The 20,768-nt window shown below is 39.6% G+C and overlaps 1 protein-coding gene across 1 annotated transcript in view; it reads left to right on the top strand.

The window, feature by feature from the left end:
• The window catches only part of LOC126475050 (neurogenic differentiation factor 4-like), a 39,427-nt gene that overhangs the window by 7,584 nt on the left and 11,075 nt on the right, over positions 1-20,768 (top strand). The gene's annotated exons all lie outside the window — the stretch shown is intronic.

The following is a 20,768-nucleotide window of genomic DNA, read 5'->3' as shown; positions in this document are numbered from 1 at the left end:
AATATCAGCCTGGTGACTATTAAAAAAATTAATATCAGCATGAAATTAGTTAGTTACTTTATGTTTCTTCCATAATTCAACTGATAATATAACATTTTTCTTATATGCTGGGTGTTTAACAGTTGCTATTATGGGCTTTTTAGATGTTGTAGAGGTGACTTAGTAGATAAAGTATTGATGAGAAATGAATGTCCAGAAATGTACCATTTGGATGTAAAATTAGTTTGAAGATCATATTACCTTTGAATATCCCACTTGTAGTGCCTCAAGAATTTCAGTGTAAATTCTAGAAACAATCGGCCTTCAACCGTTTTGAACACCCAATATTTTAGGTACAAGAGCAGGAGAGTGAGAACGTTTCAACTGATCCACCTGTTTCTAGATGCAGGTCGGAAGTTTGTTATTAGAAGACTGTAAGAGGGGCGAGTCACTGATGATGAGAAGTGTTTGCTATCAGTGCCACAGAAGATGTGAGGAGAACTCAACGAATAATTATGTCATATTTTTTGATGTGTTAGTGTCTGTGGTGATTGTAAAAAAGACTATAGAACAGTTGAAGATAGAGTGCTATGCACATCCATGTATTGGACTCGCTTGAGACTAGAGACTTTTAAATTTTATCATGTCTTGGCTATGAATGAAGCAAGACACATGTATGCTATTTGAATATGTGTAAATGAGTCTAACATGTAAGGAATAAGTTAGTTTGCAGAAGTTATTATCTGTGAAAGTTGAAAATATAAAGTGATGGAACTGAAAAGTATTTTACGAGTACCAAAATTATTTCAAGGAGAGAGAACAGTTGAAGATAGAGTGCTATGCACATTCATGTCTTGGACTCAGAGAAGTCAAGACGGATGTTCATATTTTCATATGGTTTTTAAACCAACTCTTATGTCTCAGTGTACTTAATTATTTCTAAAGCTCAAGATATGAATGCGACAATCGTTAATCAACAAGTACGCTGACACTCAAGTTCATATATGTGACCAATTGATTACAGAAATGAGAAGATATTATTTTCTGCATCCAAAAGCATTAGAACATGACGACCTAAGTACAGGACCTGAAGAAAACAGGGATTTAAAAACAGAAATGGAAAGAAGATATTAGGCATTGTCATGGCAACCAGGCCTAACGAGATATGAGAATTGTTTCCGGTAATCATATTGAGTCCGATAAACAAATGGAAGAAAGTTGTGAGTGCAACACAGTAAAAAACATGAGACAGTAATAGTTGAGAAAACTGGAAAGAAGACCTCAACTTTTTGACTAAGAAGATTGAGTGTCTTCACACACATTGCGCCGACGCCGACCAGTAACCAGCCATCAAAGCTGACTGAACCAGTGGCTGTTCACCGGTGCTGACTCTGTGTCCGATCGCCACCGCTGAAATCAACGTCTGACGCTGACGGCGCCAGTGCTGTCCACTGGTGCTGATTACACATTCGCTCACCAACGCCATTAGAACTGTACATTGAGTGAGCGAAAACCAGTAATTATTTGGTAAAAGTTGAGGGTACAGGTGAAGGATATACAGTTATTATAGTTGTTATACTCAGGGGTGAATTTCAATAGATGATTACTAGGTCTAAGATCAATAAAAATATGGATCAAGAACAACAACTAGCAGAACCAGTCACAGCAATTATAGTGACCAGGGAAATGCCAGATTTGTCTGAATTAGTGAATTTAATTAAAACCCAGCGAGCAGATTCAGCAACTGTAAATGCTCAAATTGTGAATTTAAGCAAAAAATTAAATTCTCAGAATGAAGCTCTAAGGAGAGAAATAGGTTTAGTACATTCTAGATTAGATGTTAAGTTGGATGACCAGAGAACAGAGTCAAATGCTCATAATGCTTCATTGAGAGATGAATTGAATGCGAATTTAAGTCTTAAGTTAGATTTAGTGAATACCCAATTTAATAGTAACAATCCCAGAGAAGGAAAGTTGCTACTCACCATATAGGGGAGATGCTGAGTCGCAATAGACACAACAAAAAGATTCACACAATTATAGCTTTCAGCTATTAAGGTCTTTGTCAGCGGTAGGCACACCTACGCACACTCACGCAAACGCAACTTGCACACACATCTGCAGTCTCAGAGAACTGAAACTGAGCGTGGTTTCAGTTCTCTGAGACTGCAGATGTGTGTGCAAGTTGCATTTGCATCAGTGTGTGTGCACGTGTGTGTATGTGTGCCTACTGCTCACAAAGGCCTAAGTTGCCGAAAGCTGTAATTGTGTGAATCTTTTTTGTCGTGTCTATCGCGATTCAGCATCTCCGCTATATGGTGAGTAGCAACTTTCCTTCTCTGGTATCATTACATTCCATCCTGGATTTTCCATTGTTCAATTAAATAGTAAATTAGATGCTCAGAGTGAAATTTTAAGTAATCAAAGTGAAACCTTGAACAGCCAAGCAGCAAATATAGTTTTATTAAAGACTGAATTTGACTCTTTAAATGATAAGGTAGAAAATCTGAAGTTAGATATAAAGAGTGATCTCACTAGTTCTTTGAATACTCTCGTAACTCAACTGCTCATTGATTTTAGCCAGAGACAGAATGAAACTTTAAATATTCAAATTATAAATATAGGTTTGTTGCCCATCAAAACAGATGCTACAAAGCAAAGAATCTAGTAATCAATGTGAAGGCATAGTTACTTTAGAGACTGAATGTGACATCAAATATAATAATAATAATAACGTATAATCTGAATTTAGTGAAAAATTGAAGTTTTGTAAAAATGTATGTAATATTAAATTTAATTCTGTAAGACAGGAAATGAATACTTTAAAAGAGAAGACAGATCAACCTAAGGATGTAATATTGATTATTCAATTAAAAATTTCAGGTGTTAGTATATGAGCTGTTACTACACAAGCTGTCAGTTCATGAGTAAATAATGTAGAACAAAATTTCAAAGAAAAAATAGTCAACTTTGACATTATAAATGTAAGTAGTCTGGTGAAACCAATCGAGCTAATTATAGATCGAGAAATGGCTGAGCATAAAATCTCTGGAAATGTTGTGACTATTGCTTTTTCCAACCCTAATGATACCAACAAGGTTATAGACTACTTGTGCAAAGAATTCAGACCTGTCCAGGACAGATTAGAACATAGAATAACTTTGCCTAATGTTGTGTTACTGAGGAATGTGGTGATTGTTTTATTGTGGGGAGACTTTCACACAAAATTTGACGAAAAGTACTGGTTTGCACTTGCTCAAGTGAGGTTAATATCAGATCCATGGGATCCGGTTGGAGTCACATCTGTCTCCCAGGGACGTTAACTTTCTGTGTTAATGGGAAAAGTGATGACTGTCGGATCCCTAGTTGTTTTCGGTGTTTCTTCTGTACTATTTTTCCTGCACTGAATTCCCTTCAATTCTTCAACTATTCTGTAATCTATTCTTGAATTCTTAAAGTATCCTATAATTTTAGTACATAGGAAACCAGATATGACTACAAGATTCAGACAAATTTAAGAGAATCACAGACATGAAGTAAAACGAATAGAATGTTATATTAGTGAAAAGTATAATATGATGGTGCTATTGAAACAAAGTGATATCTAGACTTCATAAACTGAATAGAGTACTTTATGTGTGTATGATATATAGTATAAACTGAATGACTAAACAGCTATATTATCATAGTGTATAATTTTCTAATTTTATAAAATAATTTTATACCTTTTGTGAGATGTAATGTAAAAGGGAAGGTTTGTTACACTTTTGGAAGGAGTGGGTAGTGTAAGTACAAGCATGACTAACACTAATCACACACCCCATCTTTCAGACAACCCTTGCATACAAGTGTAGCTGATTCTTCATCATTTGCCGTTCCATAGGTGTTCCTCATATTTTTCTTTGGGGGCTTCAAAGGTGAAGGTGAGAATGTCCATTCTGTAGGAGACGTTTAACATCATACCTCTTTGGCTTCTCACTCATGTATCAGCGAAGTAGGGATCCTGGGGAAGGGGGTGGAGTTTTCGTGTCTTTGGGGCTATCTTCTTTCTCTTCTTCAATCTTAGCAACCGGTTCTACTTTTTCCTTTCTTACTTCTCATTTGAGTACCAGTCTATCTTTCCCCCTTTCGATGTGCATATACTTCTATCACTGATGTCCTTCTTGTTTTCTATGGGTTCCAATAAGGTTCAACTTATTTCATACAAGTAGGCCGAAGAATCAGGATACACAAACATAAATCTACATACACACAAAGATACATTTAAACACAAACAGGAGGATTACGAATTAGAGACCTGAAGTGATGTCAGAACCACCAAGGGATTTGGGGGATAAAGACATATGTACATCTGAGTCGATGCACATATTACATTGCTGATATGTGATGGTTCTGCATCGTTATTTTTTGTCATGTACATCTGAGTTGGTGCACATATTACATTGTTGATACGTGGCGGTTCTGCATCATTATTTTTTGTCTCTCTCAAATATATATTTAAATGTGTCGTGCTAGTCCTTTGAGAAAAGGCATAGTATCTACTGGGAGTTGGTAAGTATCGGTAGACATAGCATCTACTATGTGTGGGCATGATATCTGTTTATATGGTGGAAGTGAGGAGTAAAGAGGACTCTAGGGTATTAGATGGAGTATTGGAAAGTGGAGTTAAGGTGTAAATTAGAGTTGTAATTTTACCAGAGAATATTTAAGAATAGTATTCATAAAGATGTGTGCTAAGGCAATGAACCTAGAGGCCCACTCAAGAAGGATACGGAGGGTGCACTCAACATTTACTGGACGAGAAAAAGGGAGGACAGGCAGACCTATGAAATGCTGACCTATATTGCGTGAACAAGGGCACCAAGAAGGGGACTGACCTGTACCATAGGAGGATATGAATATGAAAGGGGTGTACCTACTAAAACAGAAGGAGAAAGGGTACTCCTAGGATCAACCCATGTAAGGTAATTGTACTGTTCCTAAAGGGAAAAAGGATAGTATCATGACAGAAGTCACACGTTTAAAGGGATGAGTCTGGTAAGTTTGAATTCTATGCAGCACTAGCATTTTTACATTTTAGATTTGCAAGTGTCAGAAGAAGGGAACACTTTATTCTACCCAGAGTTCCTCCAGATTACAACAAGTAATGAATAAGTACATGCTTAGGAAAAATAGTATGGGAAGTAATTGTGGTAAAATATGCATGGTTATTAGTTAAAAAAGAGAGGTACTGTTAAAAGATAAAGAATTATCATCTTGTGTAATATTATTGTACATAATGAACATGTATAAAATATCACATGTTCGAGCTAAGGGGAGGGATATGTAGTGCCTCAAGAATTTCGGTGTAAATTCTAGAAACACTCCACCTTCAACCATCTTGAACACCCAATATTTTAGGTACAAGTGCAGGAGAGTGAGAATGTTTCTACCGACCCACCTGTTTCTAGGTGCAGGTCGGAAGTTTCCTTGTTAGAAGACTGCAAGAGGGGCGACTCACTGATGACGAAAAGTGTTTGCCACCAGCACCACAGAAGACGTGAGGAGAACTAAATGAATAATTATGTCATATTCTTTGATGTGTTAGTGTCTGTGGTGATTGTAAAAAAGACTATAGAACAGTTGGAGATAGAGTGCTATGCACATCCATGTATTGGACTCGCTTGAGACTAGAGACTTTTAAATTTTATCATGTCTTGACTATGAATGAAGCAAGACACATGTATGCTATTTGAATATGTGTAAATGAGTCTAATGTGTAAGGAATAAGTTAGTTTGCAGAAGTTATTATCTGTGAAAGTTGAAAATATAAAGTGATGGAACTGAAAAGTATTTTACGAGTACCAAAATTATTTCAAGGAGAGAGAAGTATTTTAATAAATTCTCTTAATCAGCTATAGTCTTCGGAGAAGAAGCTTGTGAGAGATTGACGTATCTGATTACCCAGAGAAGAGGATCAGCTACACACAGCCTGCAAGTTAACTGAATTGAGAGATGTGTGTGCCTTGCAACCCAAAACCACTCTGTCTCTTGTGTCTGAAAACATTAGACACTTCACAGTACGCACACAAACTGAGAAGAGGGCACTGTCATCAGTCAATGCCCTAGTTATCACATTAACTACCAGATTCATCCGAATACAACAACAGTTGTGAGAAACTGGTATGTTTGTAACTAGGAGGGTTGACTGTGGTGCTCCATAGGCACACAGCACTATCAACTTTCGAGAGGACATCCTTCATCACATAGAAGAGAACCCGACTACAAAATAATAAACATTGCCCATTTCATGTGCTCCTGTAGAGCACTCAGGGCAAGACCCATTGTCTCTGTTGTGTGTGTAACTGAGGAAGGGGGAGAGATTTGAAACTGATACATTCTTTAAACCTATTTTATGTCCAAATGATACATTTCTGGATGTGGATTCCTTGTCAAAACTTTATATACTAAGTATATATCTGCATCTACATCTATACTCGGCAAACCACCATGAGGAGGGTGACAGAGGGTACAATCCATTGTACCAGTCATTAGGATTTCTTCCTGTTCCATCCACATGTGGAACATGGGAACAATGATTGTTTGAATGCCCCTGTGTGTGCAGTGATTATTCTAATCTTATCTTCATGATCCCTATGTGAGTGATACAAAGAGGGTTGTAATCACTTAAAGCTGATTCTTGAAACTTTGTTAGCAGACTGTCTCAGGATAGTTTACCTATATCTTCAAGAGTCCTTCAGTTAAGTCTATATGACACTCTCCCTTGGATTAAGCAAACCCATGACCATTTGTGCTGCCCTTCCCTGTATACATTCAATATCCCCTGTTAGGACTATCTGGTACAGTTCTCACTCACTTGAGCAGTGGTCTAGAACTGGTCACACAAGTAATTTGTAAGCACTCTCCTTTGTAGATTGATTGCACTTCCCCAGTATTCTGCCAATAAACTGAAGTCCACCACCTGCTTTATCCACTAGTGAATCTATTATGTGATCTTTCTATTACATATCATCACAAAGAGTTACAGCCAGGTAATTGTGTGAGCTGACCAATACCAACATTGACTCACTGATATTATAGTCAAGGCATACTACATTTTTCATTTTGCAGAGTGCAAAATCTTAGATATCTGAACATTTAAAGCAAGTTGCCAATCTCTGCACCACTTTGAAATCGATCAAGATATGGCAGAATATTTATGCAGCTTCTTTCAAACAGTGCTTTATTATAGTCAACTGTATCAACTGCAAAAGTTCGATTTTACTATTAATATTGTCTGAAAGGTCATTAGTATACAATATGAATAGCAAGGGCTCCAACACACTTCCCTGGAGCACACCTGATGTTACTTCTACAGCTAATAATGACTCTCCATCCAATACAACATGCTGTGTCTATCCCTACCAAAAAGTCCTCAACCCAGTAGTGAATTTCACTTGATACTCTTTATGATTGTACTTTTGAAGTATGTGTAGATGTGGAACTGAATCAAATCTTTTTCAGTACTCAAGAAATACTGCTTATACCTGGTTGCCTTGACCCAAAGTTTTCAGTACTTACTGTGAGAAAAGTGTGAGTTATGTTTCACATGATCGATGTTTTTGAAATCCATGCTAGTTGGCACTGCGGAGGTCACTCTGTTCAAGCTGTGTTTGAGCTGAGATTATGTTCTAACATTCTACAACAAATCAAAGATAAAATCCAAAACCAAACAACATAAGAAATGAAACAAAACAAACACCAAACAAGTTAAATAAATACCATGAAAAAACAAAATGGTAGTAGCCTCTCACCATCTCCACATTAGTTAGTCCTGGACTCAAGAGAGAGCAAAATCTTACTCTTTCAGTTAAATCCTTCAGGAGCTCACCTTTTATGGTTGCACTGTAAAATTGCAAATAACATTACACCATGTATAACAAGCGTAATACAGTGGCGGAAACTGCGTATAGTGGTATATAGGAGTTCTTGCACCTTATGTCTGACTACTGTGACTTTGGGATGTAACTTCATTATATAAGGTTGAAATTGTTATTAAATATACTATTAGATTTACTACACATAAAGATTTTACCATTTCAAAAATTTTGAGGTGGGGGGAAGATTTTGAAATATATCATAATTTTTAAAGACATGATTGCACACTTTTAAAGTACAGTAGCAACCATGAAAATTCAGCAACCATGAAAATGGTGTTTCAACATTTTTGTCTCATCTCCTATTGTTTTAACAAATTTTGCTCATAAATATAACAACTGCATTTTCATCAGAGGGTTTCCTCCACTTCAATGATTATATATATATATATTTTTTTTTGGGCACAGGTAAAGAAATACATGTCTCTTGACCTAGACTACAAAATATTTGAAATGTATGAGAACTGGTGAGTGGCACTTGATTAGTGTTACTTGTTGGTTCTAATCATCTCACTCCCATGAGCCTTCCTTGCCCATGGCAACTTGCTACCATTACCATGTTGTTGTACACAGTATAAACCCAGTCCCGTCCTAGTAGTTGGAAATAAGGCCTAGTTCCACAATATCGCTCAGACAATCCTATCCTCCTGTTGTGTCTCTTAATAGTTGCACCACACAGATGTTAGTGCTAGTTTGAATCACTTGAATTGGAAACACTTTAATCTTCTCCCTCTGACACTGTCACTGCGACTCCCCTGTCATCACCGCATGTTTGTCCCTCTCTTCTGAAATTTGCAGCACACCTTTTGTCCTCACCTGCACAAATTTCTGTATGGCTCCCATTTCACCAGATAGGGATGAACAATGTGACAGCTAAATTATACATGCCTCTCTGTTACCAGGGCCCTAAGCAGTACATACAACCATGCCTAGTCTGTCCTCACCTCTGCTGAAGCCATATAATAATAAAAATGCAAGTTTTGCCAACTGGGCTCCACTACCAATCCCAGTTCTGACAGTGGTTCTCCTTGCCTTCCTTCAACCTTGCTGATACTTTTCTGGTGACAGAAAGATGGGATTCAACTGCCCATAAAATGCATGATGGAAAGCATTTTGTAACTTTTTCTTTTCCACTCGTGCATTACAAATACTTTCTGTTAGCAATTGCAGACCCCTGGCATAGTGACTCTTGCATCAAGCACATCTACTCATCACCATGTTCTTTGAGGCCTTTACGTACTCCATCACCTCACTTGTCAGCTTCCAAAGTCCACACGTATTGTTTAACACTCCTCTCTCCAAGCTGTGTGTTCTTATCTTCCCCAACTTCTTCACTGCCCCCATTGTCACTTTCAGCCCTCTTACATCACTGTCATGTGCTGTTCCAGACACATTCTTCAAAATCCTTCCCCACTCAGCACCTATCCAACCTCTCTTTTGCCATTATAGCAAACTTAGGACATACTCCACTGCTTGCTGCATGTGTTCTTGTAATTGCTCGTATGACTTAGGTAACTCCTCACATTCCCCCAAAGCTTCCTCAAGTATGCCTCTGTTCTTAGCTACCTGTCAAAAATCAGAAAACATCACCTCATGCCTCCTTGCTTCATTCCAGAATTCCTATGCATTCACAACTAGAGTCAGCATCTGATGATGGCTAGTAAGCACCACGTCTTCTTGCAAACAGAACTCCTCCTTCGAGGTGTTGGTTCTGCAGCACTTCGCCTCCCTTCCAGGTGAAGAGATACAGCACTGCATGACCAGCATCCTTCCCATCCTTGCCCTCAGTGTACTGCAACATGAGGTCAGAAACTATCATAATCCTCGCTGCCTCTCTCAGAAAGTTACTGTCACTGATCAGCACTTCACAAAAAATAGAACTAAAGAATCCCTTATTCTTACACAAAACTTATTCGTTCACCCTTAACATTCACTACTCAATAACTCACACACAATACCTGAAATAGTCACCAACAAATGCAATAAAAATACCCCTGTTACTTCCTTGATCTTGATGCATGTGGTGCTTCTCAAACAGGTTTATCTATAGTTTCACATATACTCTTCCACTTCCTCCTTTTTGCCTCTTTCTCTGACTCCACAATCGACTCCAGAGCACCTCTGAATGGCTACAAGGATCCGGTATGCATTATTGTCAAGCTCATCAGAAACTGTAACCCAAAGCTGATTGGTGATATAATCTGTATCACTTGTTAGGGTTCTCGGTAACTTGTGACAAATTTCTTTGTCTTATCTTTTGCCGCATAAGCACTCAATAACATCGGAAACTGTCCTACTCTACAATGCAGTAAGCTGACTGTGTGTCTCACAGTTTTCTCCCCCTTCTGTAGTACCATCATTGTTGCCTTCTGCACCCACCTCACTGTTCTTTTGAACTCATGAGCAAACCATCTGTCCTTGCCTTTTTTCACCTTAATCATACAGAACAGCAATGCTATTTTTCTCCCATGCACCAGCTCATATGGAGACAACACTGTGCTGGTGTGGACCACTGAGCTATACACAGTCATGGCAAATAAAAGATATGTATCCCAATCACTATGGCATGAGTTCACACAGTAACTGAACATCCTTCCAAACATCCAACACACCCACTCCATTGTAGCATTTGGCTGTGATGGGGTAGACTAATTCTCAGTTTCTTCACACATAACAAGAAACATAATTTCTCATAAAAAATTTGTCCTGTGATCCGTAACCATCATCTCTGGTACTCCAAACTTAGGTATTCATCTGTTGTCTATTGCTTGTGTGACTGTAACTGCTTCTTAGTTTGGCATAGCAAGTATCTCGACAGACAGAAGTGATCTATTACCATCAACTCATAAAGATTCCCAATTGGTATTCTCGCGTCCGTCGGCCGTCGTAATTTAATATATATTATTATTATTTGATTGTTGGCGACTTACGTGGTGGGCCTTAATAAAAATGATATTTAAGTTGAACAATGTAATAAACTTTTCATATTAATTTCCTCGGCTAGTCAGTTCACTTTAAAGTAAGAAATCTTTAGTTATTAATTAAAATTGCGGCCCCCACACGCGCGAGAGTATTTTTCTTACCTCCTTCAACCATTGTATTGTAGTCGGAGTCCTGGCTCTGGGTCTCGGCTATGGTACTGAAAATAAGAATCTTAAAGCTAAGTATTTCTGCAACTTCGTGCGGCTGTGGAGAAAAATTAATATTATGCTAATAGCGGGCGAGTTTTCCGCTTCCGCTAATTTTTCATAAGTTAATATCGCCACGTAATGGCGTCGTTGGCTGCATCGGCCGCTGCGATTGTTGAGCTGTAAATTACTTGAATGCAGGTGAATTCAAGGAAGGCGGACATGAAATCGGGATCACCTCTTACAAATTAAAAGTGCACAATAACATTAAATCAGTATATTATATGCTTAACTCATATAAATATGCTTACATTCGTCAGCACACGCAAGATGTCCCTCTAGACACATTCAAGACAAAAGAAGAAGTGAAGACGACTAAAAAATTAACAAAAGAGTGTATCTTGTCACCTCTTTAGATCATTTTGTCATAAATTATTTCTTTGCATTTGAAACTTGGACAGAGAAATTATTATTTTACGGCTACATGAAAAAAAATCTCTTACAAATTATGAATGTCTTCTTTATAAATAATTTAAAGTCTTTTCGTAATATGGCACTGGGGACGCTATAGTATCCAGCTAAACAGTCCTAACACATCCACCCCAATCATTTCAAATGGCAATCTGTGTAATGATATTCATATTTTAACCCAGTCCATACACTGTGCACACTGCACACATTTCCTTACACACTGATCCACATCTCTCTTTCCGTGACCTGACAGTACATGATCATGCACCTCTCTCAGAACTTCTTCCTTCAACTTGCCTGGCACCACTACATGTGGCCCTAACCTAGTTACCTTACACAGCAGATCATTGTACATACTGAACTTTGGTTTGCAGTTGCTGTCAGCATTCTGCACTGTTTGCTGTTCATCAAGGCCCTTAGCAAGTGCTTCTAACTACTGCCATCTTCCTGCTTAACACAACTGTATGTTTCTTTTCTGGTTTGTGAAGTATTTCAGTCAAACTCATTCAGTCTTAACGCCCATCTTGTTTGTCACTGGATGTGTCTTTAAACCCTAATATTTATTATTTATTTTATTTATCCATCCTTTGTCAATAAATATTGTACGGATGTTGTCAAGGGTACATGTAAGCCATTTCAAAGAAATGGGACACGAACAATATATACATAAAAAAGTACAAAACAAAATAATACAATGAAGTTAATTATAATACAATGAAATTAATATAGCCTATATACACCCCTGCTTGTTATTTTAAATGCATAGTCTGTTTTTCATAAGGCTTTAGTTTTGTCCTCCCTAAACGGCACGTCCTTATATACACAACACTGCGTAAGTACATCACACAACAGCTGTCCTTTAAGTATGTAAATGTAATGAATGATTAGGTAATGAATGATTAGGTACAGATAGAGGAATTTCCATTTTGCCTTTATAAATATCATCAGAAAAAATTTATTGACCTACATAGTCATTTGCAGAATAAAAACATTGTTCTACTAGAAATTTTTTAAATTCTGTTTTAAATTTGTTATCATCTTCTAACTGCCTGATGTTGACTGGCAGTGCGTTGTACAGTTTTGCTCCGATATGGCTGACATGCCTTTGTGCATTCGTTCTTTTTGTTCGCTGTTTATGGAGTGCTGCGCTATTACGGGTATTGTGGTTATGAAAGTCAGCATTTGTCTGAAAATCTGCAATGTGGGTCCTGACATACAATACACATTTGTTTCTGTATAATGATGGTATAGTAAGTGTCCTAAGCTTTTTGAATATGGGTTTGCAGTGTGTTTGTGGATGACTGTGAGTTATTATTCGGATGGCCCTCTTCTGCAACAAAAAAATTTGTTTTAGGTGCCCTGTTGTGGAACCACAAAATATTATTCCGTATGTGGCAAGAGATTGAAAATAACCAAAATATGCCATTCTGGCACCCTCTGAGGTACAAACATTTGCAATAATTCTGAGGGCAAAACAGGCTGAATTAAGTTTCTGTGCAAGTTTTCTTATGTGGTCATTAAAATTTAAGTTTTCATCCACATGGATCCCCAGCAATTTTGTGGATGTCGCTCTGTCTAAGGCTTTGTCACCCCGCACCAGACTGAGATTTACATTTTGGTATCTTTTCCCAAACTGCATATAATTTGTTTTATTTACATTCAATGTCAACCTGTACGCATTGAACGAAGAGTGGATGTAATTTAGTACTTTATCAGCAGTTGTTGGTAGCAATTGCTTTGGTGCACTTATTATCACACTAGTATCATCTGCAAATATTATTGCTTTGGCTGCATCACCTGAGGTGTGAAAATCATTTATATAGACAAGAAACAATATGGGCCCTAGGATGGTGCCTTGTGGTACTCCTATTTCTACATTTTTTGCCTCTGATACTGAATTTATTTTGTGGTTGGAGTAAGTTGATGTCAGTCCTACATCCTGTGTTCTGTTTTTTAGGTATGATTCAAACAATTTTTTTTCCTATCCAATGTATACCCAATGCTTCCAATTTTTCTAAAAGAATGTCCTGGTTCACAGTGTCAAAAGCTTTGGAGAGGTCTAAATTTACTCCCACTACACTATAATCTTTTTCTAGATTTTTGATTATTTGTTCAGTGTAGCACATTACTGCTGTTTCGGTATTTTAACGTGCTTCGAAGCCATGCTGATTTCTGTTTAGTAAATTATGGTCATTTAGATATTTGTTGATTTGGTGCTTCATCAGTTTTTTAATACACTCCTGGAAATTGAAATAAGAACACCGTGAATTCATTGTCCCAGGAAGGGGAAACTTTATTGACACATTCCTGGGGTCAGATACATCACATGATCACACTGACAGACCCACAGGCACATAGACACAGGCAACAGAGCATGCACAATGTCGGCACTAGTACAGTGTATATCCACCTTTCGCAGCAATGCAGGCTGCTATTCTCCCATGGAGACGATCGTAGAGATGCTGGATGTAGTCCTGTGGAAAGGCTTGCCATGCCATTTCCACCTGGCGCCTCAGTTGGACCAGCGTTCGTGCTGGACGTGCAGACCGCGTGAGACGACGCTTCATCCAGTCCCAAACATGCTCAATGGGGGAGAGATCCGGAGATCTTGCTGGCCGGGGTAGTTGACTTACACCTTCTAGAGCACGTTAGGTGGCACGGGATACATGCGGACGTGCATTGTCCTGTTGGAACAGCAAGTTCCTTTGCCGGTCTAGGAATGGTAGAACGATGGGTTCGATGACGGTTTGGATGTACCGTGCACTATTCAGTGTCCCCTCGACGATCACCAGTGGTGTACGGCCAGTGTAGGAGATCGCTCCCCATACCATGATGCCGGGTGTTGGCCCTGTGTGCCTCGGTCGTATGCAGTCCTGATTGTGGCGCTCACCTGCACGGCGCCAAACACGCATACGACCATCATTGGCACCAAGGCAGAAGTGACTCTCATCGCTGAAGACGACACGTCTCCATTCGTCCCTCCATTCACGCCTGTCGCGACACCACTGGAGGTGGGCTGCACGATGTTGGGGCATGAGCGTAAGACGGCCTAACGGTGTGCGGGACCGTAGCCCAGCTTCATGGAGACGGTTGCGAATGGTCCTCGCCGATATCCCAGGAGCAACAGTGTCCCTAATTTGCTGTGAAGTGGCGGTGCGGTCCCCTACGGCACTGCGTAGGATCCTACGGTCTTGGCGTGCATCCGTGCGTCGCTGCGGTCCGGTCCCAGGTCGACGGGCACGTGCACCTTCCGCCGACCACTGACGACAACATCGATGTACTGTGGAGACCTCACGCCCCACGTGTTGAGCAATTCGGCGGTACGTCCACCCGGCCTCCCGCATGCCCACTATACGCCCTCGCTCAAAGTCCGTCAACTGCACATACGGTTCACGTCTACGCTGTCGCGGCATGCTACCAGTGTTAAAGACTGCGATGGAGCTCCGTATGCCACGGCAAACTGGCTGACACTGACGGCGGCGGTGCACAAATGCTGCAGAGCTAGCGCCATTCGACGGCCAACACCGCGGTTCCTGGTGTCTCCGCTGTGCCGTGCGTGTGATCATTGCTTGTACAGCCCTCTCGCAGTGTCCGGAGCAAGTATGGTGGGTCTGACACACCGGTGTCAATGTGTTCTTTTTTCCATTTCCAGGAGTGTATTTTTGAAAATGCTGGGAGGAGAGATATTGGGCGATAGTTTTTTTACGCTATACTTGTCACCGTTTTTAAATAATGGCTTCACTTTTGAAATTTTCAGTCTTTCTGGAAAAGCCCCTTCACTGAATGATAAATTGGCTATGTGTGCAAAGGGCTTTGCGATTTGTGGTGCTGTCCTTGTTATGATAGACACAGGCACCTCATCTATGCCAGCTGACATTTTGGGTTTCAAGCTTTGTATCACTTTCAACACTTCACCCTCATTTGTTGGCTCTACCCTCATCCTACAAGCTGTTTTTGGATTTTCAGCTTTTTTTTCATTTGTAAATTTTAAGCTTAATGAAGTTGTTGCATTTATGAAATAATTGTTAATATAATGTGGCAAATCTTGTTTATTAATATTGACATTTTTAACATTTTTGAGACTAATGTCCTGGTTTTCACAACTCTTCCCCGTTTCAGTCTTCACAATACCCCATATGGCTTTTGATTTGTTTTCAGACCGTCTTATAAAACTACCATTACTCATGACTTTTGCTTTAGCAATTACTTTTATATACATCCTCTTGTAATTCCTGACATATTCTATGAATTGTGGGCCTGTGGATGCTTTCATTTTAGAAGTTAGTCTCTTTAGAGTTCCACAGGAAGTTTTGATGCCAGCTGTGATCCAAGAACTTGGCTTTGTATTGCCATGTGACCTGATTTTTGACAGCTTTTTTGGAAAACACGTTTCAAAACATCCCATAACAATTTTACAGCAGCGTGATCAGTCACTACTTTAAATTTCTTCTCATAAAGGTAACACTGAAAATATGTTACTCCATATATGAGACCAAGCATTTTCTTTTCTAAGATTGAATGGTTTTTCTTGGATCTTTTCAGCTGTCTTGACACAAATAATACAGGCTGTTGGTCATTGTTAACCTCTTGACCTAGGATGTGTCCTAAAGCATGATTAGATGCACTGTAAGGTAATGTAAACTCCTTTTGGAAATCTGGGAAAATTAAAATTGGATTCGACATTGAAACTCTCTTCATCTCCATGAACAGGCCCTGGCATTCCTCCATTAAAACAAATTTTGCACCTTTTCTCAACAGATGCATGGGTGGCCACACTGTATAAGTGAACTCCTCATTAATTTGCTATAATAGTTCGAGAGTCCCAAGAATGATTGAAGTTCTTTACCTGTCTTCAGTACTGGAAAACCTCATTCTGCCAGCATCTATCCTAAGTAACCAACTTCCTTCAATGCGAAATTGTACTTATCTGCACCCAACATCAGAGGTGCAGCCCACAACCTCTTATATACCTGTTTCAATCATTGTCTTTGTTCCTCCATGTCCCTCGAGAACACATTTGTATCATCCAGGTAAACTAGACACTGGGAAGGCTTCAACCTCCTCTATACTCCATCCAACCAATGCTGAAACATTGTAGGAGCATTCTTCAGCAGAAACAGCACCTTCCACTGATAATGGCCCCTGGATAATGAAAAATGTATCTTTGATCAGTCTTCTAAAACCACTTCCAACTGATGGTATCCACTTCTTAAATCCATGGTTGAGCAAAACTGACACTGCATGAAGTCGTTGATGGTCCCTGTGATGTTGGGGTGTGTAGACTTCTTTGGCACTAACACAGTTTCTGTCTCCCAGAGACTATTACTGTCTTCTATTATACTGTCAGCCAACTGTTGGTTTATAAATTTCTCCAGAATTGGCTATAAATATCAAGTGATTCTATATGGTTTGCAGTACATCAATGCCTCATTTCCTTTCGGAATTTGGTGCTGTGTAATGAACATCTTTGGCAATAGACCCTGAGGAAGAAACAAATCATCAAATTCCAACAACAGTTCCACCACAGATGCTCCTTCTTTCTACTTAATGCAGTCTTAGCAGGGTTCCTGTGGCTGCCCACAATTACACATTCTATGCACCAACCCTCCTCTGGAATGTCCAAACTCATTATTAACATCCTCTTTGTCAATTTCACTTCTTTCCACTGTCCTTCTCCAGTACATATACTATTCTCTTTTCAATCAAACAATTTGCTGAATCCAACACATTGTTCCCTTCCTGTGGCTCTATGTAAACAACACATCAACTGCTAATTGTGGCTCCACACTCTGGTCATTCGAATCAAGTCTTAGTATATTTGTGCATGGTTTAATCACATTGCCCACTACAATAGATGCACCTTTTGATAGGTCAACTCTGGTGTTAACTTCTCCTAGCTGGAATGTCTTCCCCCTAACTTCCACCACACGTTGCCAAAGGTCAATTTTGCCATGGTGTTTATTCAAAAAGTTGAATGCTAGGATCATACCCTTGCTTACATGAGGCACTACTTACACATGCTGCTAGAGCCCAACTGCCTTCACTTGAAAATCTATCTCTACTGACCCCAATGGCCTTATATCATTATCTACCACCCCACACAACCTATAGTGTGATAGGTTCCATCACCTCCAACCCACTATGTCTCTACTGGCTGCTGACATGTGTGCCCCTGTGTCCAACAAAATCTTATACTTCCTGCTCATTACAACATCCACTATTGCACGTTACACCTCTGTATCTAATTTTAAAGGGAACACCTTTTGGCAAACTTTGGGTTCCCTCTCGCAGTTAATAGCTACTTCCTTCCAAAATTGTCCAACGTTATACCACTGCCATAACATTGTTGCTGATAATATACCCTTTACTTCACTCAGGCTGGCAGCATTGCCTCTGCATGTGCCCTTTATACTCACATCCATAACACCTCACATTTGCAAAGAAGATGCCACAGCTATCAGGTACAACCATTGACACATCAGTCTCTTCACATTCCATTGTCAACCTAGCAGCCAAATGGAGATCCTTAGGTGCTGCTGTGCACACCCTTCTTGCCAAATACAGTGAGAAGCCCCTTAGAAAAGCATCTAATGCCTTTTGCTTGACCTCCTGCAGCAAAACATCATTCACTTTATCGCTCTGACCCAACTCATACATACATGTGCTCTCTTTCCTTATTCTATTAGTGAAATCCTCTATGGTTTCCCCTTGCCTTTTGTAATAGCACTCAACTGTTCCCAGAAGGATCTTGCACTGTTCTGCTTCTTATGCCTTTGCAGAAGCCACTATTTTAACTTCTCAAATGCTCTGTCTTCCTCAGTGTTTCTGTGCACATCACAAAAGCTTCTTGCCTGTCTTGATAGCTGTAATTTTGCTACCTACTCATGCTGGCTGTTGGACCACCACACAGTATATTATATGTGCCACACAAGTTTATATTACACAAATATCTGGCATCAGCATTTAAGTTACAAATGTTATGTGCAAATTTCTTCTGACACTACTTAGTTGCCCATGACCACCCACTTAATAGTTCATAATTCCTCTGGAACTCTTCCTGGTATTGTTTAACATGCTGCATCAATTGTTCTGCAGAAATTCATGCCTCTTGTGCGGCTATTAACTGTTTCAAGGAATGGATGAGGTCTGGTTTCAATGTGTGTTTAAGGAAGGTCAGATTCTGCTTTGGGAGTATCTCTAGTGGTGCGTCTGGCCAGTGCAACTGCAGCTGTGTTGTGTTCAAGTGAGTGTCATCTTCTCTGGTTGATAAAAGGTTGGTCATGAAGGCAAGGTGCTGCATTGCACAGGAATTAAAACAATATCTACGTCTACATCTACATCTGCATCTACATCTACATCTATACTCTGCAAACCACTGTGAGGTGCATGGTAGAGGGTACATCCCATTGTACCAATTATTAAGATTTCTTCCTGTTCTATTCACATATGGAGCATGGGAAAAATGATTGTTTGAAAGCCTCTGTGTGCAGTAATTATTCTAATCTATTCTTATGATCCCTATGTGAGTGATATGTACAGGGTAGCAGTATATTCCTAGAGCAATCATTTAAAGCCAGTTCTTGAAACTTTGTTAATAGACTTTCTCAGGAGAGTTTATGTCGGTCTTCAAGAGTCTTCCAATTCAGTTCCTTCAGTATCTGTGTGACATTCTACCACAGATTAAACAAACCTGTGATCATTTGTGCTGCCCTTCTCTATATATGTTCAATGTTCCCTGTTAGTCCTATCTTGTACGGGTCCTACACCCTTCAGCAATTTTCTAGAACTGGTCACATGAGTGAGTTGCAAGTAATCTCCTTCGTAGACTGATTGCCCTTCCCCAGTATTCTGCCAATAAACTGAAGTGTACCACCTGCTTTACCCATGAGTGAATCTGTGATTATTCCATTTCATATCCCCACAGAGTGTTACACCCAGATATTTGCATGCGTTGGCCGATTCCAACAGTGACTCCAGTGACTCACTGATGTTATAATCATAGGATTCTATGATTTTTCATTGTTTGAGGCGCAAAATTTTACATTTCTGAACATTTAGAGCATTCTTCTGATCTCTGCACCATGTTGAAATCTTATCAAGATCTGAATGAATATTTATGCAGCTAGTACTTCATTACAGATAACTGCATCACCTGCAAACAGCCTAATTTTACTATTAATATTGTCTGCAAGCTCGTTAATATACAACGTGAATAGCAAGGGCCCCAGCACACTTCCCTGGTGCACACCCAAAGTTACTTCTACATCTGACAATGACTCTCCATTCAAGATATGCTATGTCTTCCCTATCAAAAAGTCCTGAATTCAGTCACATATGTCACTTGGTACCCTATATGATTGTACTTTTGACAATAAGCGTAGGCGTGGTATTGAGTCAAATGCTTTTTGGAAATCAAGAAATGGTCCATCTATGTGGTTGCCTTGTTCCACAGCTTTCAGTACATCACGTGCGAGTTAGGTTTCACATGATCGATGTTTTCAAAATCCATGCTGGTTGGCAATGAGGAGGTCATTCTATTCAAGATACCTCATTTTTTTGAGCTCAGAATATGTTCTAAGATTCTACAACAAATTGATGTTAAGGATATTAGATGGTAGTTTTGTGGATCACTTATACTACCCTTCTTGTAGATGAGTGTGACCTCTGCCTTTTACCAAGAACTGGGCATGATCTATGATAGACTATAGTTAGAAGAGAGGTAACTCAGCTGCAAATTCCAGAGCTGCCACAAGATCTGAGATCTTCTGAAGGCTTAGAAGGATTTTGTAAATGATCTCCACTCTACAGGTGTCTACGAACTCTGATGCGAATATGGCAATGTCTGCAGTGGGGACCGATCAACACTCATGCATCAAAGCATGAATGCTAGTTATGACTGGTGTAACCCAACAGATCAGTTATGGCAGAACATCATGAGGACTGTGGCAGATCTGCTAGCCTAGGGCCTTGCATGCAGTAGTAAAAAATGAGAGATACTATAAAAGTAATTAAATGTCCTAACATCATGAACAGGGAGGATGCTACAACAGGCTGCATGTGTTCACCAGCCAGCAACTCCATACGATCCAGGTTCAGCCATATAAACAAGCAGCTGCAAGAGAACTGCTGTGTGACACCAGTGTCTCACTGCAGGAAAACAATACCTCTGGGTACAAGCTATCGATTTGCTATTGTCCACCAATCACCTGATGAAGTAGCACAGGCATTAGTCTACCATGCAGCCACCCCTCCATAACGATCTTTACTTCAAATA

This window comes from Schistocerca serialis, chromosome 4 (assembly GCF_023864345.2).
Source record: "Schistocerca serialis cubense isolate TAMUIC-IGC-003099 chromosome 4, iqSchSeri2.2, whole genome shotgun sequence".
NCBI lineage: Eukaryota > Metazoa > Arthropoda > Insecta > Orthoptera > Acrididae > Schistocerca > Schistocerca serialis.
Note: the sequence above shows the minus strand (reverse complement) of the source record. Positions and strands in the feature narration are given on the sequence as shown.